The 26,265-nt window shown below is 43.7% G+C and overlaps 1 protein-coding gene, 1 long non-coding RNA gene and 1 pseudogene across 5 annotated transcripts in view; 1 reads left to right on the top strand and 2 right to left on the bottom strand.

Annotated features, from left to right (window-relative positions):
- Positions 1-4,550, bottom strand: part of Zfp78 (zinc finger protein 78) — a 14,460-nt gene extending 9,910 nt beyond the window's left edge. Inside the window, exons 1-2 of one of the 3 annotated variants that reach the window (XM_087559780.1) lie at positions 4,480-4,518; positions 3,615-3,859 (exon numbers count right to left, since the gene is read on the bottom strand). The gene's annotated coding sequence lies outside the window, so the exon portion shown is untranslated. Of the gene's footprint in view, positions 1-3,614; positions 3,860-4,479 lie in introns of all 3 variants that reach the window. The other 2 variants (XM_087559817.1, NM_001427789.1) reach the window with 2 other exon arrangements.
- LOC134482884 (uncharacterized) lies at positions 4,446-16,111 on the top strand. The gene is made up of 3 exons (XR_015649703.1): positions 4,446-4,634; positions 7,670-7,860; positions 15,684-16,111. It is a non-coding gene; the product is annotated as an uncharacterized LOC134482884 (long non-coding RNA).
- Zfp582-ps1 (zinc finger protein 582, pseudogene 1) overlaps positions 12,983-26,265 on the bottom strand; it is a 25,443-nt pseudogene continuing 12,160 nt past the window's right edge. Inside the window, 1 exon segment of the transcript NR_175270.2 lies at positions 12,983-15,631. The product of NR_175270.2 is annotated as a zinc finger protein 582, pseudogene 1 (transcript).

Here is a 26,265-nt window from a genome sequence, read left to right on the forward strand (position 1 = left end):
TTTTAATATGATTGGCCCATAGGAAATGGTGCTGTTAGGAGGTGCGGCCTTGTTGGAAAAAGCGTGTCACTGTGGGAGTGGGCTTTGGAGGGCTCCTCCTACGCTCAGGCTCCACCCATTGCAGAAGAGCGCTTCCTCCCTACTACCTGAGGATGTCAGTCTCACCTGGTTGCCTTCAGATCAAGAGGCAGAGCTCTCAACTCCTCCTCCGGCAATATGTACGCCTGCTGCCCTGCTTCCCGCCATGATGATAATGGACTGTACCTCTGAACCTGTAAGCCAGCTCCAATTAAATGTGGTCCTCTGTAAGAGCCGCTTTGGCCATGGTGTCTCTTCACAGCAATGGAAACTCTAAGACACTATCTTTCTCTACCCCAAACCCCAGTGCCTTCACTTCCTTCTCACTCTGGAACAACAGAACTTTGGGAACCAGTTGCATCACATCTGCCCTTAGCTCACCCATTGCTCCTCCTTTCTGAACTAGATTGGAAGGCTTCCCTTTCCCTAGATGGCTCAGCCCAGCTATTGCAGCTTCTCAAATGCTTAGCTCTAGGATTCTTTTTTTTTTTTCTATTCTGTTTTTCGGAGCTGGGAACCGAACCCAGGCCCTTGTGCTTGCTAGGCAAGCACTCTACCACTGAGCCAAATCGCCAACCCCTAGCTCTAGGATTCTTAACCCACGCCACACACCATTGCAAACAGCCAAAAAGAGAGAATCTAATGCTGGGGGCCAGAGAGATGGCTCAGCAGTTAAAAGCACCCACTGCTCTTGAGGACCCAGCTCGGTTCCCAGCAGTCATACAGCAGGGCACAACCATCTGTGACTCCAGTTTCAGGGGGACCAATGTCTTATTCTGGTCTCCACAGGAATGCCTGTGGTACAAAGATAAACATTCAGACAAAACACTCATACACATAAAACAAAAGTAAATAAATCTTTAAAAAAAAACTTTAATGCTTATGTACTATTGTACCATCGTAGTGAATACCTGCAATCCCAAATATTAGACGTCTGAGGCAGAGTACTTCCCAGGAGTGCAAGACTAGCCAGCAAAACCCTGACTAGATAGATAGATAGATAGATAGATAGATAGATAGATAGATAGACAGACAGACAGACAGAAAAATAGCTCAGAGAGGTAAAGGTATCTGAGGATCTGAGTTTAATACCTGGGACTCACATGGTAGAAGGAGAGAACCAATTCCTAAAAGTTGCCCTCTAACACACACACACACACACACACACACACACACACACACACACACCACACACACACCACTCCATGCTGTGGCATGCATAAGCCCCGGCAACAAAACTAACAGACAAAAATTTAATTCAAAATATTTTTTCTTTTTTTTTTTTTTTCCCGGAGCTGGGGACCGAACCCAGGGCTTTGCGCTTGCTAGGCAAGCGCTCTACCACTGAGCTAAATTCCCAACCCCTTAATTCAAAATGTAATAGTTCTTTTATGTTTTAAAAATCTAATTCGGGACTGAAGAGGTGGTTCAGCAGTTAAGAACACGGGCTGCTCTTCCAGAGGTCCTGACTTCAGTTCCCAGCAACCACATGGTGGCTCATAGCCATCTGTAGTGGGATCGGATGCCCTCTTCTGGTGTGTCTGAAGACAGCCACAGTGTAGTCTTATACGCAAAATAAATAATTCTTTTTTTAAAAAAATCTAATTCTATAAACTTTCAAAGTAGTCATCCCATGCACGTAGGGCTATGATTACAGCCTAAAAGGGGAAATGCAAGTACCCACCTGATCTCACCTGCTGACTAATCTCATGCTACACACACCAGCAAGGACCTTCCAGACAGAAGACACATCACAGATACACACACTGTGATCTCAGGGAGGCCTACGGTACGCACATCTTCACAGGCACCTTAGTCTCTCATGCCCACACCAAGCTCATAGCCTCTTATCTGTTCCTCTCACATGCTCAGACTCTACAACTTCAACAACCCTACATCCCTAAAGTCTTCCAAATACCACACCATGGTTCCGAGTATCCCTTTCATCCAAGCTGATCTTACGCAGAACTGCTCGTCCTTTTCTCCCATTCCCACCCACATGAATGTGATGTTTTCTGGGCACAGAGGTATACTACTATAACCCCCCCCCACATTTGGAAGGCAGCGTCTTAGTTAGGGTTTTATTCTGTGAAGAGACACTAAGACCCTGGTAACTCATTTTTGAAAAGCATGTTGTTGGGGCTGGCTTACAGTTTCATCAGTTTAGTCCAGTAGTACCGTGGCACTACACATGGTGTGTGTGTACCATGACCCTTCTCATTCAACCTCTCCAAGGAGCTTCATGCATTTCTTGATATTTAATATATTAGTATATCTGGTTCTCATTGCATGAGCTTTTTCTGAGGAGATATAGAACAAATTCTGTTTACCTCAAACAGGGGTACCAGCGACAGAACAACATAATGATCCCACAAAAACCTAACCTGGGGAAAGAGCAGGTTTATTGGGTAAAGAGTTACTTATAGGAGCATGGGTAACCCCCAAACTTCTGTATCACCCCAAAGTCTCACCCTGTCATAGATGACAGCTTCATGAATTCTGCATCTGAGTTGCCCTTTCAGTTAACCCCTCACGTGCTATATCCTCTAACATCTCCCAAGAGACACTGTGACTATGGCATTCCTGTAAGAGAAAGCATTCCATTGGAGTCTGCTTACAGTTCCAGAGGTTTAGTCCATGTTCATCAGGGTAAGAGCATAGTGCCACACAGACATAGTTCTGGGGAAATAACTGAGAGCTCTGCATCCAGAGCCACAGGCAGCAGGAATCCCCAAAGCCCACCCCCAGTGAATCACTTCCTCCAATAAGGCCATACCTACTCCAACAAGACCACACCTTTTAATTCTTCTCAAGTAGTACCCTGATGACTAAGCATTCAAATATATGAGCCTATGTGGGCCATTCTTATTCAAACCACATTTCACTCCCTGGCCCACATAGGCTTATATCATAATGCAAAAATGCATTCAGTTCAACTTCAAAGGCCTTCATAGTCTATCACAGTCTCCACACTAAAGTCCAAAGTCGAAGTGTCTTCTGAGATTCATGCTTAACTCTAACCACTGCAGATAACATAACTTCCAACATACAATGCCAAACATTATTATTTCCAGACATGGGGCTGGAGAAATGACTCAGTGGCTCGGAGCACTGGATGTTCCTCTAGAGGATTAGGGTTCAATTACCCGAACCCACATGGCAGCTTACAACTTCCTGCAACTCCAGTTCCAGGAGATCCATCCATGGTACCAGGCATGCATTTGGTATATATATATATATATATATATATATATATATATATATATATGTATATATGTATATATGTATATGTATATGTATATATGTATATGTATATGTATGTATATGCATATGTATATGTGTATATGTATATGTATGTATATATATGCAAATGCCCATACAAGTAAAATAGATAAATCTTTAAAAACACATTCCAAAAGGGAGGAAAAGGAGCACAGTGAGGAAATCAATACTGGATCAAAGAAAAGACCGAAAACAAGCAGGGCAAACTCTAAATTCTGCATCTCCATGTCAGTCAGATCTCCAAATCTTTTCACCTTTGTTGACCACTGTGTACTTCTCTCTCTCAGGCTGGTTCCATGCTTAGGATGCAGCTATCCCATGACTCTACCATCTTCAACATCTTGAAGTCTCCAACACAATCCAGTCTTCAAATTCCCAGCTTCACTCAACCGTCTCTCAAGATTTCTATGCAGGGATACCCCTGTCAGAAAGCTCTTTGAATCCTTTCCTTTTGAGTTTCTATGGCTGTGTAATTCACTTATCTGAGTGTGGGTTGCACCTGCCAGTAATCACAGACAGCATTTGAAAGATAGACTTAGGAAGATCAGGGTTTCAAAGTCATCTTCTACTTACATAAAGAGTTTGAGACTGCCTGGAGTATATGACACTCTGTCTCAAAACATCAACAAAAGGGCTGGCCTCTAGTGATCAATTTACCCTTCAGCCCCTCTCCTCTCCTCTCCTCAATGGGGTTTGGGACCGATCATCTAATCCCGTTTAGTGAAGCTACCTTGAGTCTGTCAGCCACCAATCAAGAGCGGTCAACAAGATCTTTATTACTTTGGAGATTCCAAGCATTTAAGTGTTGTAATGCAGATCACCAGAAGACAGACCTACCATACGTTTCACACTCCTCTCACATTCACAGCACTTAATTCTCTGAGAGACTTGTCTCCCTCTCTCACACTGAAAACTCACAACCCAGTCCGTTTCAAACACACGCCGGCCTGGCACACCCAAGCACAGACTTAGTTCCGGACGCCTGTCGTCTGAGCCCTCGCGCCCCCCAGATTCCACGCAACCGCCCGCCTACCTCCAGACAGAAAACACAGGGACCACGAGGATCTCCCCTCCCCGCAGCGCTCGGGCTCCTACTCCCTAACAAGAGCCTCAACTCACCCGCCAGCTACCTTATCCAGACGCTGTCAACCGAGGGACGCTGGGAGGTGTCATACAAGCTAAATGTGCGCAAGCGCAGCCTGTGCCAGCGACAACAGAAAAACCTAATCTGAGAAAGGCGGGGCTTAAGGGGCGTGTACTCGGCGAAGTCTGCGGTGAGAAACTGGTCTTACGGAGAACAGTTTCTTAGTCTGAGGGTGAAGGCAAGGCTAAGCAGAGAAGAGCAAGGATCTCAGAAGTTTATTGTGAGGGGCTGTACTTATTAGGGAAGGTTCCCAGCAGAATCTGGAGTAAGGGGCGGGGCTTGGTGGAGAAAGGGCGGACTCTCAGCGGAGTCCCTGGAGAGGGCTGTGCTAAACTGAGAAGGGGCGTGAGCTTATCAGTATTAGTGAGGGGCGGGGTTATCAAGTAGGGCGGGTTCTCAGCTGTCTGAGGTGAGGGCAGGGCTTGGGAGAGGGGCAGGTTCTCAGCCGAATCCGAGGTGAGGGCGGGGCTTAGGCAGTAGGGTTGGTACTGGCAGCCCGAGGTGAGGGCGGGGCTTGGGGGAAGGGGCGGTTCTCAGCAATCCGAAGTAAGTGGTGGGGCGAGTAGGGCGGTTCTTCGCTCAGTCTGAGGTGAGGGCGCGGCTAGGAGAAGGGGCTGGTTCTCAGAATCTAGATTGAGGGTGGGACTCAGTGGAGAAGGGCGGGTCCTCAGCAGAATATGAGGTAAGAGGCGGGGTTTGAGCCCAAAGAGCAGGGTCTCAGCGTAGTGTCTGGTAATGGAGGCGCTAAGCGGAAAAGGGGAGGATTCACAGCACTCTGAGGGGAGGGGCGGAGCTTAGCCAGTAAGGCGGTCCTCCTAGCAGTCCTAGAGAGAGCACCGGTTTGAAGGAGAAGGGGCGGGTTCTCAGACGAGTCAGAGGAAAAGGACAGGGCTCGAGGAGAAGGGCACAATTTAAGGCTGTTCTACTACAACAGGTGGCAGAAGGGATGAGAGCTGGGACAGTGTGTGGCTGAGTGCGTGATTATGCAGAAGTGTTGCCTAGGGTTCCTGGCCTTGTCGCTTAGGGCGACTCTTGCTCCAGCTCTTCATTAGGCTTCCCATCTTTCATGGAGACCAGCAATGTCTCTAGGTACCAGCTGCTGCGGATCCTCACACTATTCATCCATCAATCTCCTTGATGTCACTGTTCATTACTTAACTATGCTCGATCTTTATTGTTAGATTTTGAGACTCTGATTTTTTAGAGAGAGAGAAGATTTGAGGTGGTTAGCCCAGACTAACTTCTAAAATGGGTAAACAGCCAAAGATGACTCTGAACTCTTGATCTTTCCGAATCCATCTTCCAAATTGAGATTAAAGGTGTAAGCCTCCACGACTCCAGGCTTGGAATTTTGACCTTTGCAAGCTAAGCTTTGCCACAAGAACAGCCACTATTCTGTATCTGATTGTCTCCTCCCTCTCACTCATGTTCATCACCTCCGTGACCAGCAAACCAGCATATGTTTCACCTACAAAATGGAAATGTCATTATTAGTGTTGGAAGCAGCGAATGTGACAACGTCATAGGAACCAAAATACAACAGTCAGATTTTTTTCTGCCTTTTGCCAAACTAAAAAGTATCCCTGTTTTGAAGGATCAAGAAATCAATAGTTGTATTAAAAGCTGAAACAAATAAGACAAGGTCACTTGGGTGAAGAGAGGGGGGAAAAAGAAGCAAACATAATTCCCTGGCTTCTTAAATCTTAATTTCGACAGATACAGACCTGACAAGTAGGGGAGGGGCTATAAAGAAATATAAAGTAGGAAGGGTGTATCAGATATTTCCTAATTTCTTCAGATAACATTTCAACATCTTTGAAAACTTATTCCATAAAAGATATATCCTGGTTGTCATCAATTCAATCTTGATGCTACCTGGAGTTGAAGGCTTGTCCCTACAAAACTTCCCACTGTTTGTGATGGAACTCCCAAACTTCAGTTGTTTTGCCTGTGTTTCTGACTCTAAACTGGGGTGTCTACCACCCTCGCTTCTCGAGTTCTATTAATTTGCTAGCATGAAAGATATCAAGGAAATGCAGGATTTTTCTTCTTGTTGTTTACTATAGGAGACCTTAAAGGACACAAATGAACAAATCGAAGACAAAGTCCAGAAGGACCCTAAGAATTGGAGCTTCTCACCCCACAGGGTTGAAGTGTGTCACTCTCCTAGCACATGGCTGTATTCTTCTTGGTCTTTCTGAAAGCCTTGAATTGCTAGGGGGTAGGGGGCAGGAGAAGCTGAGGCTTCATTAGATATGATTGATGAAGTCATAGGCTACTGTAAGTCAGTGTTACCTTTATGCACCTCATGGCCCCCACACACACACCCTCACCTCCCATCCTCCCCCATTCCAAAGATAGAGCTGTGAGTTACAGCTGTCTTAGCCCTTGATTGGTTCCACTGGCAACCAGCTAGCTCCCTGTAATCACCTAAAGTACCTTAACATAGTGGTTCTCCACCTTCCTAATGCTGCGACCCTTTAATACAGTTCCTCATGTTGTGATGACCCCCACTACAACATTACTTCCATTGCTACCTCATAACTGTGATTTTGCTACTGTTATAAATCATAATGTAAGTATCTGATATGAAGTATATCTAATATGCAACTCCTGTGAAAGGGTGGGCTGACCCCCGCCCCCCAAAAGAGGTCTCAACTCCCCAGTTGAGAAAAGCCTCCTTAACAAACCATGTTGAGTGTAGGGGCTGATTCCTGCAATCTCAGCACTCCACTCAGGCAGGAGAATTGCCACAAATTCAAATCCAGCCTTGGTTTCATAGTGAGTTCGAGGCCAGATTAGGCTAGCATGAAATCGTTTTTCCAAACACTTTTAGCTCCCGGGAGCTGGAGGTGCAGAAGTGAAGAAAACATAAATTAGCAAAGCAAAATATGGAATGACTTCATTAACAGAAACTCATAAATGATTGAAATGGTCTTATAAATAACAAAAGGCTATTTTCCTTGCGGAAATGTTGAGAGAACATATAGGTGAGTGAAGTATGGTAGATGAATAGACATGAATTACTGATAGATGGGGAGGCAGATGGTAGGTGGGTAGATATGGATGGAGAGAGAGAGAGAGAGATGGATGGATAAAAGCCTCCTTGTTGGTCTCACCATCTAGACATCTTTCCTGACTTTCTATACTTTTTTGTGTTCCTAGACAGAGAACAATATGAATCTAACCCTGCAACTGAGGTAAAGAGTAGATGTATTGTAAGGGTCCACGACTTGCAAACACTGATACCCCATCCTCAAATAATCTGCCATGTCGAAGAGAATTTATTCTGCAGAGAACCTGCAAGCAGGAGTCCACCATACATCAGGATGGAAGACACATGTGGACTTTGCAGGGTCAGTTTTTTTTTTTTTTTCTTTTTTTTTTTTCGGAGCTAGGGACCGAACCCAGGGCCTTGCGCTTGGTAGGCAAGCGCTCTACCACTGAGCTAAATCCCCAACCCACAGGGTCAGTTTTAAGCCTGTTAGGGTAAGAGTGGATGACTTTTATCTTTCTTCCCCTTGATTGGTTAGCTCTTTCTTCAGGGGTATGGGTGCCTTTGTGATTGGTTAAGGCTCTGGAGGATTTGGGGAACTTTTGCTGATTAATTATACTTGGCTCAAGCTATGTGTTGGGGCAGCTTCTACAGCTCCTAATTGGCTGCCTGTAAGGTTGGCTCAGGCTACGTCGTGGGGCAGCTTCCTGACTGGCTGCCTGTGAGGGGTGGTTTTTCTTGGATTTGACTTATTTTGGACTTTTCCAGTTCTGGCAAACAAAAACGTGGGCCTAGTCTCTCAAACTGCCAGTTTGCAGCCTGCCATGGAGTCAGCTTGGCTCTGGCTAACTCTGTCCTTTAGGTATTAAGCTCCTTGGGCTCCCGCTTCTACAGTGGGGGCTGGGGATGCCAGAATTTAACTGACACACAAAAACCACGTTTGTAGGGAAGGAAGGTAAATTGCACTAGATGCAGTGTCTTACTGAACTTGCAGAGGCAGCTCAGCGCTAAAGCATGAAAGTGGGGAGGTCACAGATTGGATCGAGGGGGAAAAATACCAGGGAGGGACGTGCTTACCTGCAATCCCAGCCTTAGCTACGTAGTGAGATCCTGTCTCAACAAAACAACATCACTATTTCTGTCCTGCAAAGCCATACGCAAGGGATCAGAAGATATTGACCAATCTGGGGCTAACACGTGAAAAGATGAAAGGGTTTTTAATAATCTTTAAAAGCACCAGGGTATTGAAGGATGTTTCACAGTACTCTACTGCCACCTACCGGGAAAAGGGTTCAGATACACCTTCTCTCTCTCTCTCTCTCTCTCTCTCTCTCTCTCTCTCTCTCTCTCTCTCTCTCTCTCTCTCTCTCTCTCTCTCTCTCCCTCTTTCTTTCTTTCTTTTTAAGGTGGAATATTGTTCTCTGGAAGTTCGAGGTCCCAGTGATGCTCTTGTATTACATGCCACCACGCTCAGCCAACCTGTTTTCAAAACATGGGATAGTTTGGGTCCTACTACTACGATTTTGCTCTTTTTTTCCATTTTCATTTATTTTTATTTTATGTGTGTTGGTGTTTTGCCTGCACATTTGCCTGTGTAGCGGTGTTGGATCTCCTGGAACTGGAGTTAAATTGTGACCTGCCATGTGGGTCACATGGGATTTGAACCAGGGTCCTCTGAAAGAGCAGCCAGAGCTCTCTCAATCACGGATTCATCTCTCCAGCCAGAGATGTTGCTCTGTTAAGCCAAAATTTTCTCACATGCTTCCCCCAGGTAGACATTCACATTTTGGGACAAGTTACTCCAGACTCAATGCCTTGAAAAGAAGGGACTCCTTAAGCCACTATTAATAGTGTTTTTATGAACTCAGTAGGCTGGGCTTCCAAACTAATCCTAATTTTACTGAAGGGATCATGAGAACTCCTAAAAGGCCACCAGATCAATGGATTTTCTAGTCAGAGGTCTCCCTAAGTACCCGAGTCCAATTTCCTGATGTTCTGACTGAGAGCTCGACAGCTCGTGGCAGCTGGATGGTGGCTACTGTCCAGACACAGCAACAGTTCTCAAGTTGGGCTGCAGTTGTTGGGGTAGGCTCGCGTCTGGACAAAACTCAACGGGCCAACATTGTTCCACGCGGAAAGGTTTAATGAGAGAAGAGTAGGAGAGGAGTAAAGGCCGGCCATGAGCACACGGAGGGAGGAGAGGGAAATGGGGGAGAGAAGGGACACAGGGGAAGAGGGCAAGAGCAAGAGAGTAAGAGAAGTGGAGGGGCCAAGCAAGCCCCTTTTATAGCGAGTCAGGCATATTTGGCTGTTGCCAGGCAACTGTGGGGCGGAGCATACCTGACTGTTGCCAGGTAACTGTGGGGGTGGAGCTTAGACAGAATGCCAACAGCAGTGAGTAAAGCTGCACGATCTAGGTATCTCCCATTAGACCTCTACCCTGGAAATATTCTTGTGGATGTAACTCCCCAAGTTCCCTCCAAACATGGATGGATAAGATGCCCATCAGAGTGTTTTAAAGCTGAATATTCTGCAACAGAGAAATGGAGACAATCATTGCTGGGCCTCAACAAGGCAGTTAACACTGCGGTAACAGCAAACAATCAGCTGATGTATCAACATAAAAAATCCTTTTTACTCCTAATAGTGGGGAACACGGGGCCTGAACCAACCATCTTCTGTAACCAGGCAAGGCTGGTTGGGACTAGAACACCAATCCTGCCACAAAAACTTCAACCTGCAGTCTGCCCTGCCTGCAGACTGGGGCCTAGCAGAATCGCTTCAAAGAGACCAAAGAGACTCCATCCAGCAAATGATGGGAACAGATGCGGAGTCCCAGCCACACATTAGATGGAGCTTAGGAGTCCTGTGGAGAAAGACGAAGGGTCAGAGAAACCAGCGGGATCAGGGACACAAGAACACAGCCACAAAATCATGGACTCGTGGGGCCTCTCAGAGATCAGGCAGCCTGTAGGGTTCTGACCTAGGTTCTGTGTATGTTATGGCTAAGCAGATTGGTGTCCTTGCAGAATTTCTAACAGTGCTATCAGGGCCCGTCTCTGACTTTTTCCTGTTTATAGGATCCTTCTCCTCCTACTGAGTTGTCTTATCCTGCTTTGATGCGATGGCATGTGCCTGGTCTTATTGTAGTTTGTTATCCCGTTTGTTTGATGTCCCTGGGAGGCCTGCTCTTTTTTGAAGGGAGGAAGGGTTGGGTCTAGGAGAAAGGTGAGGTGGGAGGGAGAAACTAAGGGGAGGGGAGGGAGGAGAAATGACAGTTGGGATGTAGTGTATGAGAGAAGGGAGGAAAAGACCGAAAAAAAAGAATTTTTTTTTAAACTTTTGAAGACAAAGCTAGGAAGTGGTGGCTTATACATCTCATCCCAGCACTCAGAAGGCAGAAGCAGACAGATCTGTGTGAGTTTGAAGCTAGCCTGATCTACAGAGTAAGTGTTGGTATTCTGTCTAAGCTCCACCCCCACAGCTACCTGGGAACAGCCAGGTGTGCCCCGCCCCACAGTTGCCTGGCAACAGCCAACAGTGCCTAACTGTAAAGCGGACTGCTTGCCCCCTCCTCTCCCTCTTACTCCCCTCTTGCTCTCTCTTTGTTCTTCTCTGCTTTTGCCCTCTTCCCCGTCCCTTCCCTCTATCCCCTCTTCCCTTCACGTGCTCATGGCGGCCTCCTTTGCTTCTCCCTTCTGTTCTTCTCTCATTAAACCTCTCCACATGGAACCATGTTGGCTTGGTGTGCTTTTTCCAGGCTCGAGCCAAGATTTAAATAACAGTAACTTCCAGGACATCTACTTAAAGGGCTACATAAAGAAACCCTGTCTTGAAGAACAATAACAACCAAAACCAAAAAAAAAAAAAAAAGAAAGAAAGAAAGAAAAGAAAAAGAAAAAGAAAGAAAGAAAGAAAAGAAAATCATGAAGACACAAGTCAGAAAATATTGGGTTGTGGACCCAAAAAATGTCATGCCTTTGGGAATCGTGGTACTGTGGTACTGTGGCAAAACGACAAGGAAGAGCCTAAGACTGCAACATAATTTCACAAACTAGATACCCACAATAGAGTGTTCTGGCTAGATTGTTTTTCAACTGGACACAAGCTAGAATCTTCTGGGAAGAGGAACCTTAACTGAGGGAATAGTCTCCATCAGATTAGTTGGTGGACACGTATCTGCATGGAGCATTTTTTAAATGATTTTTTTTTGAGCATTGGTGTTTTGACTATTTGTATCTCTAGATGGGGGTGTAGGACCCCCTGGAACTGGAATTACAGACAGTTGTGACTAGTGCTAGGAATTGTAACCAGTGCTCTTAACTGCTGAACCATCTCTCAAGCCCCGGGGTGTTTTGGCTTTCTGTTGTTGATGGTGTTGTTTTCTTTATCTGTTTTTATTAAAGACTGGTGTCTGAGGGTTCAGCTGTGAGTGGTGCTTCCCTTGAGCAGATGGTCCTCTGTAGGAAAACAAAACATCTGAGCAAGCCAGTAAGCCAGAGAGGTTCATGGTCTTAGCTCCAGTTCTAGCCTTGAGTTCAGTTCTCAGTAGACTGTAAGCTGGAGGGTGAAGTTAACCCTTTGCTCCCTGTGTTGTTTGCTCACAATGTTTATCACAGCAATAGAAGGAAAACTAATACAAAGAACAAGGAAATAGCATTTCAAGGGCACTGTGGGGATTTTCTGGTGCTGGCACTGTTCTCTATCATAGATGTTAATGATGATCTCCACCCCACTCCCATAAACTGACGCCTATAGTATTTCAAGGTGCGTTGAAATGTTCAATAGGAGCCTCTATCTCTCTTTCCCTCTTGATGTTCATCAGTCCCTGAGGTCTCTGCCATCTATCTAGTCTTGTTCACGGGTAATAAAACACAGCAATTAAGATCTTTAAAATAACAGCAAAATTATAGGATCATATAAGAAAAATCAAGTGCATTGTAATCAGAGAGTGCAAAGCTAGATCAGGGAGTGGGTTGGGGCATCACTTTGAGGATGCAGTGGTAGCTGTTTGTTCCTTCTCACTGCATGGCCTCAAAGGCCCTCCACCCTGAGGTACATTTTCTGTTGCAAATCGGTTTGATAGGCTAACATCTCTCGTTAGGACATGAACTTCTTTCCAGAAGCCTCCATTAGATTCCAGGTGGAAAAGCCCACAGCGACAAGACTCTAAAGCAAGAGGCAGGGTTGGGGATTTAGCTCAGTGGTAGAGCGCTTAAGGCCCTGGGTTCGGTCCTCAGCTCTGAAAAAAAAAATAAAAAAAATAAAAAATAAAATAATAAAGCAAGAGGCAGATGCTACCAATAACTGGGTACCACTGACAGGCGAGCAGCAAAACAGGTGAGCACTAAAATTCTACCTGTGATACAAGTCAAATGAGGACCCCAAAACAATCGAACTACGTAGAAATTGAGAAACTCTCCAAAATCAAGGCTATACCTGAAACAGGAAGAAATAACTGAGAGGAATATAAGACTCGGGCATAGGACAGGAAGACCTTTTACTCTAGATTTTTATGCCTTCTAGTTTGGAAGCCATGAAAATATAGTGTCTACAGAGATTATGAACATTTCAGATTAGAAATAGAGTCAGACTTTGGGTCTCATGCCTAAAATCCCAGATCTAGTGAGGACTGCCCCAAACTGGAGACTAGCCAGGACTACACAGTCATATCTTGTCCAGGCCCCAATCTTATAAATAACCGAATTTAGAAAAATTCCTTGGACTATTAAACAAAACAAAACACGAGACTACTACCTTTTTTTGTTTTAGATCTATTGCCTGGATGTTTGGTACTTTGTGTTTTAGTGCATCACCATGTAGCCCAAGCTGGCCTTGACTTGTGGCAATCCTCCTGCCTCAACTTAAGAGCTAAGATTCCAAGCACTCACCACCATGCATAGCTGTTTTGTAATTCTGACCCCTTCATTTAGTGTGTTTGGATACTCATTTGAATTTTCATATACAAGCATGTATTTAAAACTTGCAAACCATTCATTCCTCTGGGAGTTAAATTTTTTTTTAATTATTAAAAAGGCCAGTGAGGTAGCTCAGTGGATAAGCCTGATGATCAAAGTTCAATGTCTGCAACCCTCATAAAGGAAGACAGAAAGACGTGACTCCACAAGTCTGCCCTCTGATCTCTCTCTCTCTCTCTCTCTCTCTCTCTCTCTCTCTCTCTCTTTCTCTCTCTCCACACACACACACACACACACACACACACACACACACACAGAGAGAGAGAGATTTCTAAACAAAAAAAATCTTTAAATTCCTCTGTGCTTTTGGGGATGGAGTTGTTGTTATTGTTTGGAGACAGGGTCTCACTGTGTAGCCAGCTGGGCTAGAACTCAGAGAACCTTCTGCTTCTGCCTTCCAAGTGCCAAGGATTCAAGGTGTGGGCCACCACACCCTAGTTATAGCTTCATCTTACCTTTCTTAGCATGTAAAAGTATCAAGCCATTCTTTTTCTTGCAGTTCATGGAGTTTGAAAAAATACTAAATGAAGAATGATTTGGCTTTCTTTTCCTTGTTGCTAAAACTGGGTGTTGTGGCACACACATCTAATATACCCTGAAGGGAGAGGCAGGCAGATCTCTCTGAGTTTCAGGTCAGCCTGGTTTACATAGCAAACTCCAGGCCAGCTAGGGCTGCAGAGACAGACCTTGCCTCAAAACAAACAAACAACAAACCTTAAACAACGCAAAAATCCCACGACTAGGATTGTGTTGGGAGACAACATACACATTTTTTCATTTAGAATAAATGGGATAGTGGTGTCTCATGTGCAGCGTGCTTATCTACCCTTCCTTGAAGATGCACAACCTGTGATTACCCTAAGCTAATGGGCTCTTTGCATTACTTCCACTCACGTGGTTGCTTGCCAACCAATTCCCCGATGATTAGTAGTGGGTAAGTGCCAAGGGCTGGCTTTTCTACATTTACTATGTTCACATGTGTTCCTCTATCACGCAGCCTCGGGGCTCGGATGTTGGATCATGATTTATGCTCTCCCGGCATCCCTTATGCTTGTAGGGCTTTTCCTCGGAATGGATCATCGGACGTTGAGTCAGTTGTGAGCAGTGACTAAAGGCGTTTTCCCATTCCTCACATTCGAACGGCTTCTCAGCCATATGAATTCTATAATGTACTGTGAGATGTGAGACCCGCTTGAAGGCCCTTTTGCAAACCTTACACTGGTACGACTTCTCTCCAGTGTGAATTCTGTGATGTTGCTTAAGCTGTGAGTTCACTCTAAACACCTTGCCACATGCCTTACACTTGTAGTTTCTCTCCCGTATGAATTCTCTGGTGTTAGATTAGAATGGACCCTTGATTAAAAGCCTTCCCGCACTCTTTGCACTCAAAGAGTTTCTTGCCAGTATGAACAGTGTGATGTTGAGTCAACTGAGACCTGTGACTAAAGGTCTTCCCACACTCTTTACACACATAGGGCTTTCCCCACTATGGATTCTGTGATGTACTTTGAGATGTAAGATACGATTGAAGGCCTTGCCACACTCCTTACATTGATAGGGTTTCTCCCCAGTATGGATTCTCTGATGCTCAATGAGCTAAGACCTTCGACTGAAGGCTTTAGCACAGTCTTTACACGCATAAGGTTTCTCGCCTGTATCAACTCTCTGGTGTTCTATGAAATTAGAACCAGAATTGAAGGCCTTCCCACACTCTTAACACTCATAAGGCTTCTTGCCCGAATGAATGTTCTCATGCTGGATTAGTCACAAGCCGTATTTAAAAGCCTTCCCACACTGCCTACACTTGTAGGGTTTCTCATTCGTAACCAAGTTCTTGGTTAATAAGGAACTGCTCTTTACAGAAGTCTCTTCTGTGTTTTTTATACCTACGGGACTTTGTCTGGTAAAAAGTAAGAGACATGTGCTGGTTTAATGCGGGCATTTCTTGGTGACAGATTAACACTGGCCCGGCGTTTCTGGCTGGATTGCCTGCTTGTCTATCAAATAGGCCTTTGCCTTCCCAGTCATTTCAGAGACTTGCGCTCTCAAGACTGCAGCTTGGAAGGCTTTCTGTTGTCGCCCACTGTGGGGAGTCCTCCTCATGAGTGCGTTGCTTGGAGGGCGTTATCTTGGTACCACATCCAGACTCCAATGCTGAAAAAGGAGAGAAGCCAAAAGACAGCTATTTTTTTTTTCTTTTTTCCAGAAGAAGAAAACTATGGTGAAAACTGGAAGGCACTCAGGAGGGTCACCAGCAAGAAATGTACGCCTCTGCTTGCCCCCTTCCTAGTCACTGCTCAGCATTCTTGTCAGGGTTCCCGGCATGGTGTATGTGGGTCACACACAAGTATCCCATGGTGACAGCTGGAAAGGCAGTGGCTCTGTTGTGTGACTCCATGGGGGAAGATCTTCTTTCCCACACTCTAGCCAAGCAATCTGTTGGGGAGCATGGAGAGCCAAATGTTTGTTTGTAGGCGACCAAGACATTGCCAAGATTACCCTTGGAAGCATGCTGATGTTTACTACACTCTAACTTGTGTTATAGGCCCAGTGCCTACAATTACCATCATTTCCTGGTTCGTCTTTTATTCACTGTGATTAATTATCTTTCTAATATATCCTTGCCTGATGAGATTTTGTGTGTGTGTGTGTATGTGTGTGTGTGTATGCACACACATATATATGGAAGATATATATATGTATATATATACACACATATGTGTGTACACATGCGCACATGCGCACGCGCGCGCACACACACACACACACACATATTAAGGCTTGACATCTATACACCCTTGAAAATGGCTAAGCAATTTGAAATTAGACAAACAGAATGGAGGGGAAGGCAGCACTAGAAATGAAAAGTGGATAAAGACAGAGTGTTATACTAGTTCTAAAACAGTGTAACTCTGAACCATGCTTAGAAAAACACCAGTAGAGCCTATATCAGCAATTCTCAACCTGTGGGACAAGACCTCTCTGGGATCAAATGGCCCTTTCACAGAGTTCACCCCCATAGGAAAACACATGTTTACATTACGGTTCCTAACAGCAACATTACAGTTAGGAAGTGGCAAGGAAAATAATGTTATGACTGGGGTCACCACAACATGAGGAAGCATGTTAAAGGGTCGCAGCATAAGGACAGAAATATAATCAAGAGTAACTTCTGTAAATGGCAGGCTTCCTGGGCTGGGGCTTCAGGGGTTGTGCAGAGCAGGGTACAAATCTTGACTGTGGCAACACAGGTGCACGAACTTGCCAATATCCAGCATGTAAATTATACTCTAGTAGAAACGCATCTACAAAAATCATAAGGATTTTGCCAGATGCTCTGAAGATCAGGTGATGGAATGTGGGTGGAATCACACAATGTGAATGATCTTAATATTGCTGAACTGTGTGCTTTAAATAGCAGTTAACATGGTACTTTGGTTATGTATATTTAACCAAAAATTTAAAAAGTGATGGAAGCCAGGTGGTAGTGACACACACCTTTAGTCCTAGCACTCCAGGCAGAGGTGGAGGCGGGGCGGGGCGGGGCGGGGCAGAGAGGCAAAGAGGCAGAGAGGCAGAGGCGGACAGATTTCTGTGAGTTCAAAGCCAGCCTGAGCTACAGAGCGAGTTCAAGGACAGACAGGGTTACACAGAGAAACTCTATCTCAGTTAACCAAAAGGGAAAAGAAAGTGATGGAGGGGTGAGGGGCTGGGTCCTTGTCCTGTGTCTGCATTTAAAAGCATGTGACCTGGGCCACAGCTCCCTGCTCCCAAACCCTGTGGGAGAGAGAGCTCACCACCCGGCCAGGTGGGCACTCCTGAGACTGCAGAGCAGGAGAGACCACCGATATTGCCCACCCCTGCCCACATCCCTGGCCAAAGAGGAAACTGTATAGGGCCTCTGGGAACAGGAAGATAGGGGCACTCAAGCTGCAGGTCCCCTGCCGTGCAGACACCACCCGGATCTGAAGGGACCCAATCAACAGAACCCTGCACCCAAATCCGGTGGGAGGGAGAGCTAAACCTTCAGAGGGGCAGACACACCTAGGAAGCCAGAAGAGACTACACTCTGCCCACATTTCTGACTCCAGAGGAAAACACCTAACGCCAACCAAGGCCCCGGGAAAAGGCAGGGCAGGCCCTTCTGGTTGCCACCCTCATGGAGAGCTCAAACACAGCCCCCCAGGAGCAACTTCAGCCCCGGGACCAGAGGTAAGACCACCTTTTCTGCTCCAAGTGACCTGTCTGGTGGACTCAGGACACATGCCCACAGGAACAACTGAAGACCAGTAGACAGGAAAGACTACATGCCTGAAAGCAGAACACTCTGTTCCCATAACTGGCTGAAAGAAAACAGAAAAACAGGTCTACAGCACTCCTGACACACAGGCCTATAGAAAGGTCTAGCCACTGCCAGAAATAGCAGAACAAAGACAACCTGATGGCGAGAGCCAAACACAGGAACCCAAGCAACAGAAACCAAGACTACTTGGCAACATTGGAGCCCAATTCTCCCACCAAAGCAAACACTGAATACCCAAACACACCAGAAAAGCAAGATCTTGATTTTAAATCACATTTGATCATGATGATGGAGGACTTCAAGAAAGACATAAAGAACTCCCTTAGAGAAACGCAGGAAAACATAAACAAGTAGAAGCCTATAGAGAGAAATCACAAAAATTCCTGAAAGAATTCCAGGAAAACACAAACAGGTGAAGGAATTAAAAATGGAAATAGAAGCAATAAAGAAAGCACAAAGGGCGACAACCCTGGATATAGAAAACCAAAGGAAGAGACAAGGAGCCATAGACACAAGCATCACCAACAGAATACAAGAGATAGAAGAGAGAATCTCAGGAGCAGAAGATTCCATAGAAACCATCGACACAACTGTCAAAGATAATGTAAAACAGAAAAGGCTACTGGTCCAAAACATACAGGAAATCCAGGACTCAATGAGAAGATCAAACCTAAGGATCATAGGTATAGAAGAGAGTGAGGACTCCCAGTCTGGTGAAAGGACCAGTAAATATCTTCAACAAAATCATAGAAGAAAACTTCCCTAACCTAAAGAAAGAGATGCCCATAAACATACAAGAAGCCTACAGAACTCCAAATGGATTGGACCAGAAAAGAAAATCCTCCCGTCACATAATAGTCAAAACATCAAACGCACAAAACAAAGAAAGAATATTAAAAAACAGTAAGGGAAAAATGTCAAGTAACCTATAAAGACAGACCTATCAGAATTGCACCAGACTTCTCACCAGAGACTATGAAAGCCAGAAGACCCTGAACAGATGTCATACAGACCCTAAGAGAACACAGATGCCAGCCCAGGTTACTGTATACACCAAAACGCTCAATTAACATAGATGGAGAAACCAAGATATTCCATGACAAAACCAAATTTACACAATATCTTTCTACAAATCCAGCACTACAAAGGGTAATAAATGGTAAAGCCCAACATAAGGAGGCAAGCTACACCCTAGAAAAAGCAAGAAACTAATCGTCTTGGCAACAAACAAAGAGAAGAAAAGCACACAAACATAACCTCGCATCCAAATATGAATATAACAGGAAGCAATAATCACTATTCCTTAATATCTGTCAACATCAATGATCTCAACCCCCCAATAAAAAGACATAGATTAACAAACTGGATACCCAATTAGGACCCTGCATTCTGCTGCCTACAGGAAACACACCTCAGAGACAAAGACAGACACTACCTCAGAGTGAAAGGCTGGAAAACAACTTTCCAAGCAAATGGTCTGAAGAAGCAAGCTGGAGTAGCCATTCTAATGTCAAATAAAATCAATTTTCAACTAAAAGTCATCAAAAAAGATAAGGAAGGACACTTCATATTCATCAAAGGAAAAATCCACCAAGATGAACTCTCAATCCTAAATATCTATGCCCCAAATACAAGGGCACCTACATACATAAAAGAAACCTTACTAAAGCTCAACACACACATTGGACCTCACACAATAATAGTAGGAGATTTCAACACCCCACTCTCATCAATGGACAGATCATGGAAACAGAAATTAAACAGAGACGTAGACAGACTAGAGAAGTCATGAACCAAATGGACTTAATAGATATTTATAGAACGTTCTATCCTAAAGCAAAAGGATATACATTCTTCTCAGCTCCTCATGGTACATTCTACAAAATTGACCATATAATTGGTCAAAAAACAGGCCTCAACAAGTACAGAAAGATAGAAATAATCCCATGCGTGCTATCAGACCACCACCGCCTAAAGCTGGTCTTCAATAACAATAAGGGAAGAATGCCCACATATACATGGAAGTTGAACAATGCTCTACTCAATGATAACCTGGTCAAGGAAGAAATAAAGAAAGAAATTAAAGACTTCTTAGAATTTAATGAAAATGAAGGTACAACATACCCAAACTTATGGGACACAATGAAAGCTGTGCTAAGAGGAAAACTCATAGCTCTGAATGCCTGCAGAAAGAAACAGGAGAGAGCATATGTCAGCACCTTGACAGCACACCTAAAAGCTCTAAAACAAAAAGGAGCAAATACACGAGGAGGAGTAGAAGGCAGGAAATAATCAAACTCAGAGCTGAAATCAACCAAGTAGAAACAACGAGGAACATACAAAGAATCAACAGAACCAAAAGTTGGTTCTTTGAGAAAGTCAACAAGATAGATAAACCCTTAGCCAGACTAACGAGAGGACACAGAGAGTGTGTACAAATTAACAAAATCAGAAATGAAAAGAGAGACATAACTACAGAATCAGGAAATTCAAAAAATCATAAGATCCTACTACAAAAGCCTTTTTTCAACAAAACTTGAAAATCTGCAGGAAATGGACAATATCCTAGACGGATACCAGGTACCGAAGTTAAATCAGGAACAGATAAACCAGTTAAACAACCCCATAACTCCTAAGGAAATAGAAGCAGTCATTAAAGGCCTCCCAACCAAAAAGAGCCCAGGTCCAGATGGGTTCAGTGCAGAATTCTATCAGACCTTCATAGAAGACCTCATAACAATACTATCCAAACTACTCCACAAAATTGAAACAGAGCGCTACCTAATTCCTTCTATGAAGCCACAATTACTCTTATACCTAAACCACACAAAGTGGACCAATTTCTCTTATGAATATCGACGGAAAAATACTCAATAAAATTCTTGCAAATCGAATCCAAGAGCACATCAAAACAATCATCCACCATGATCAAGTAGGCTTCATCCCAGGCATGCAAGGATGGTTTAATATATGGAAAACCATCAACGTACTCCACTATATAAACAAACTGAAAGATAAAAACCACATCATCATTTTATTAGATGCTAAAAAAGCATTTGACAAAATTCAACACCCCTTCATGATAAAAGTCCTGGAAAGAATAGGAATTCAAGGCCCATACCTAAACATAGTAAAAGCCATATACAGCAAGCCAGTAGCTAATATTAAACTAAATGGAGGGAAATTTGAAGCAATCCCACTAAAATCAGGGATTAGACAAGGCTCTCACTTTCTCCCTATTTATTCAATATAGTTCTTGAAGTTCTAGCCAGAGCAATCAGACAACAGAAGGAGATCAAGGGGATACAGATTGGAAAAGAAGTCAAATTATCATTTGCCGATTATATGACAGCATATTTAAGTGATCCCAAAAGTTCCACCACAGAACTCCTAAACCTGATAAACACCTTCAGCAAAGTGGCTGGGTATAAAATTAACTCAAATAAATCAGTAGCCTTCCTCTACACAAAAGAGAAACAAGCTGAGAAAGAAATTAGGGAAACAACACCCTTCATATTAGTCCCAAATAATATAAAATACCTTGGTGTGACTTTAACCAAGCAAGTGAAAGATCTGTATGATAAGAACTTCTAGCCTCTGAAGGAAGAAAGTGAAGAAGACCTCAGAAAATGGAAAGATCTCCCATGCTCATGGATTGGCAGGATTAACATAGTAAAACTGGCCATTTTACCAAAAGCGATCTACAGATTCAATACAATCCCCATCAAAATACCAATCCAATTCTTCAGAGAGTTAATCAGAACAATTTGCAAATTTATCTGGAATAACAAAAAACCCAGGATAGCTAAAACTATCCTCAACAATAAAAGGACTTCCTGGGGAATCACTATCCCTGAACTCAAGCAGTATTACAGAGCAATAGTGATAAAAACTGTATGGTATTGGTACAGAGACAGACAGATAGACCAGTGGAATAGAATTGAAGACCCAGAAATGAACCCACACACCTATGGTCACTTGATTTTTGACAAAGGAGCCAAAACCATCCAATGGAAAAAAGATAGCATTTTCAACAAATGGTGCTGGTTTAACTGGAGGTCAGCATGTAGAAGAATGCAGATCGCTTCCTGGTTGCTGCCGCTGCAGAGAGCCCGTGGGCAGCACTCCACGAGCGAACCTGAGCCTCGGGACCACAGGTAAGACTAAATTTTCTGCTGCAAGAAAGCTGCCTGGTGAGCTTGGGACACACGGAAGCAGAATTTCTCTAGGACCGGGCACGTTCTGTGTTTACCGGAAGTCCCACACCCGCAGATCCCGGCCCGCAGCAGCTCTCTGCTCCCAGACCCGGTGAGAGAGAGACCCAACCGCCTGGTCAGGTGGGCACTCCTGAGGCTGCAGAGCGGAAGAGACCACCAACTCTGCTCACCCCTGCCCACATCCCTGGCCCAAGAGGAAACTGTATAAGGCCTCTGGGCTCCCGTGGGGGAGGGCCCAGGAGCGGCAGGACCCCTGCCTGAGACACTGCCGGAACCTGAAAGAAACAGACCGGATAAACAGTTCTCTGCACCCAAATCCCGTGGGAGGGAGAGCTAAACCTTCAGAGAGGCAGACAAGCCTGGGAAACCAGAAGAGACTGCTCCCTGCACACACATCTCGGACGCCAGAGGAAAAAGCCAAAGACCATCTGGAACCCTGGTGCACTGAAGCTCCCGGAAGGGGCGGCACAGGTCTTCCTGGTTGCTGCCGCTGCAGAGAGCCCGTGGGCAGCACCCCACGAGCGAACTTGAGCCTCGGGACCACAGGTAAGACCAAATTTTCTGCTGCAAGAAAGCTGCCTAGTGAACTCAAGACACAGGCCCACAGGAACAGCTGAAGACCTATAGAGAGGAAAAACTACACGCCCGAAAGCAGAACACTCTGTCCCCATAACTGACTGAAAGAGAGGAAAACAGGTCTACAGCACTCCTGACACACAGGCTTATAGGACAGTCTAGCCACTGTCAGAAATAGCAGAACAAAGTAACACTAGAGATAATCTGATGGCGAGAGGCAAGCGCAGGAACCCAAGCAACAGAAACCAAGACTACATGGCACCATCGGAGCCCAATTCTCCCATCAAAACAAACATGGAATATCCAAACACACCAGAAAAGCAAGATCTATTTTCAAAATCATATTTGATCATGATGCTGGAGGACTTCAAGAAAGACATGAAGAACTCCCTTAGAGAACAAGTAGAAGCCTACAGAGAGGAATCGCAAAAATGCCTGAAAGAATCGCAAAAATCCCTGAAAGAATTCCAGGAAAACATAAATAAACAAGTAGAAGCCCATAGAGAGGAGACACAAAAATCCCTGAAAGAATTCCAGGAAAACATAAATAAACAAGTAGAAGCCCATAGAGAGGAGACACAAAAATCCCTGAAAGAATTCCAGGAAAACACAATCAAACAGTTGAAGGAATTAAAAATGGAAATAGAAGCAATCAAGAAAGAACACATGGAAACAACCCTGGATATAGAAAACCAAAAGAAGAGACAAGGAGCTGTAGATACAAGCTTCACCAACAGAATACAAGAGATGGAAGAGAGAATCTCAGGAGCAGAAGATTCCATAGAAATCATTGACTCAACTGTCAAAGATAATGTAAAGTGGAAAAAGCTACTGGTCCAAAACATACAGGAAATCCAGGACTCAATGAGAAGATCAAACCTAAGGATAATAGGTATAGAAGAGAGTGAAGACTCCCAGCTCAAAGGACCAGTAAATATCTTCAACAAAATCATAGAAGAAAACTTCCCTAACCTAAAAAAAGAGATACCCATAGACATACAAGAAGCCTACAGAACTCCAAATAGATTGGACCAGAAAAGAAACACCTCCCATCACATAATTGTCAAAACACCAAACGCACAAAATAAAGAAAGAATATTAAAAGCAGTAAGGGAAAAAGGTCAAGTAACATATAAAGGGAGACCTATCAGAATCACACCAGACTTCTCGCCAGAAACTATGAAGGCCAGAAGATCCTGGACTGATGTCATACAGACCCTAAGAGAACACAAATGCCAGCCCACGTTACTGTACCCTGCAAAACTCTCAATTAACATTGATGGAGAAACCAAGATATTCCATGACAAAACCAAATTTACACAATATCTTTCTACAAATCCAGCACTACAAAGGATAATAAATGGTAAAGCCCAACATAAGGAGGCAAGCTATACCCTAGAAGAAGCAAGAAACTAATCGTCTTGGCAACAAAACAAAGAGAATGAAAGCACACAAACATAACCTCACATCCAAACATGAATATAAAGGGAAGCAATAATCACTATTCCTTAATATCTCTCAATATCAATGGCCTCAACTCCCCAATAAAAAGACATAGATTAACAAACTGGATACGCAACAAGGACCCTGCATTCTGCTGCCTACAGGAAACACACCTCAGAGAAAAAGACAGATACTACCTCAGAGTGAAAGGCTGGAAAACAACTTTCCAAGCAAATGGTCAGAAGAAGCAAGCTGGAATAGCCATTCTAATATCAAATAAAATCAATTTCCAACTAAAAATCATCAAAAAAGATAAGGAAGGACACTTCATATTCATCAAAGGAAAAATCCACCAAGATGAACTCTCAATCCTAAATATCTATGCCCCAAATACAAGGGCACCTACATACATAAAAGAAACCTTACTAAAACTCAAAACACACATTGCACCTCACACAACAATAGTGGGAGATTTCAACACCCCACTCTCATCAATGGACAGATCATGGAAACAGAAATTAAACAGTGATGTCGACAGACTAAGAGAAGTCATGAGCCAAATGGACTTAACGGATATTTATAGAACATTCTATCCTAAAGCAAAAGGATATACCTTCTTCTCAGCTCCTCATGGTACTTTCTCCAAAATTGACCATATAATTGGTCAAAAAACGGGCCTCAACAGGTACAGAAAGATAGAAATAATCCCATGCGTGCTATCGGACCACCACGGCCTAAAACTGGTCTTCAATAACAATAAGGGAAGAATGCCCACATATACGTGGAAATTGAACAATGCTCTACTCAATGATAACCTGGTCAAGGAAGAAATAAAGAAAGAAATTAAAAACTTTTTAGAATTTAATGAAAATGAAGATACAACATACCCAAACTTATGGGACACAATGAAAGCTGTGCTAAGAGGAAAACTCATAGCGCTGAGTGCCTGCAGAAAGAAACAGGAAAGAGCATATGTCAGCAGCTCGACAGCACACCTAAAAGCTCTAGAACAAAAAGAAGCAAATACACCCAGGAGGAGTAGAAGGCAGGAAATAATCAAACTCAGAGCTGAAATCAACCAAGTAGAAACAAAAAGGACCATAGAAAGAATCAACAGAACCAAAAGTTGGTTCTTTGAGAAAATCAACAAGATAGATAAACCCTTAGCCAGACTAACGAGAGGACACAGAGAGTACGTCCAAATTAACAAAATCAGAAATGAAAAGGGAGACATAACTACAGATTCAGAGGAAATTCAAAAAAATCATCAGATCTTACTATAAAAACCTATATTCAACAAAATTTGAAAATCTTCAGGAAATGGACAATTTCCTAGACAGATACCAGGTATCGAAGTTAAATCAGGAACAGATAAACCAGTTAGACAACCCCATAACTCCTAAGGAAATAGAAGCAGTCATTAAAGGTCTCTCAACCAAAAAGAGCCCAGGTCCAGACGGGTTTAGTGCAGAATTCTATCAAACCTTCATAGAAGACCTCATACCAATATTATCCAAACTATTCCACAAAATTGAAACAGATGGAGCACTACCGAATACCTTCTACGAAGCCACAATTACTCTTATACCTAAACCACACAAAGACACAACAAAGAAAGAGAACTTCAGACCAATTTCCCTTATGAATATCGACGCAAAAATACTCAATAAAATTCTGGCAAACCGAATTCAAGAGCACATCAAAACAATCATCCACCATGATCAAGTAGGCTTCATCCCAGGCATGCAGGGATGGTTTAATATACGGAAAACCATCAACGTGATCCATTATATAAACAAACTGAAAGAACAAAACCACATGATCATTTCATTAGATGCTGAGAAAGCATTTGACAAAATTCAACACCCCTTCATGATAAAAGTCCTGGAAAGAATAGGAATTCAAGGCCCATACCTAAACATAGTAAAAGCCATATACAGCAAACCAGTTGCTAACATTAAACTAAATGGAGAGAAACTTGAAGCAATCCCACTAAAATCAGGGACTAGACAAGGCTGCCCACTCTCTCCCTACTTATTCAATATAGTTCTTGAAGTTCTAGCCAGAGCAATCAGACAACAAAAGGAGATCAAGGGGATACAGATCGGAAAAGAAGAGGTCAAAATATCACTATTTGCAGATGACATGATAGTATATTTAAGTGATCCCAAAAGTTCCACCAGAGAACTACTAAAGCTGATAAACAACTTCAGCAAAGTGGCTGGGTATAAAATTAACTCAAATAAATC

The sequence above is a fragment of the Rattus norvegicus genome, chromosome 1, assembly GCF_021556685.1.
Source record: "Rattus norvegicus strain SHRSP/BbbUtx chromosome 1, alternate assembly SHRSP_T2T, whole genome shotgun sequence".
In the NCBI taxonomy this organism is placed as follows: Eukaryota; Metazoa; Chordata; class Mammalia; order Rodentia; family Muridae; genus Rattus; species Rattus norvegicus.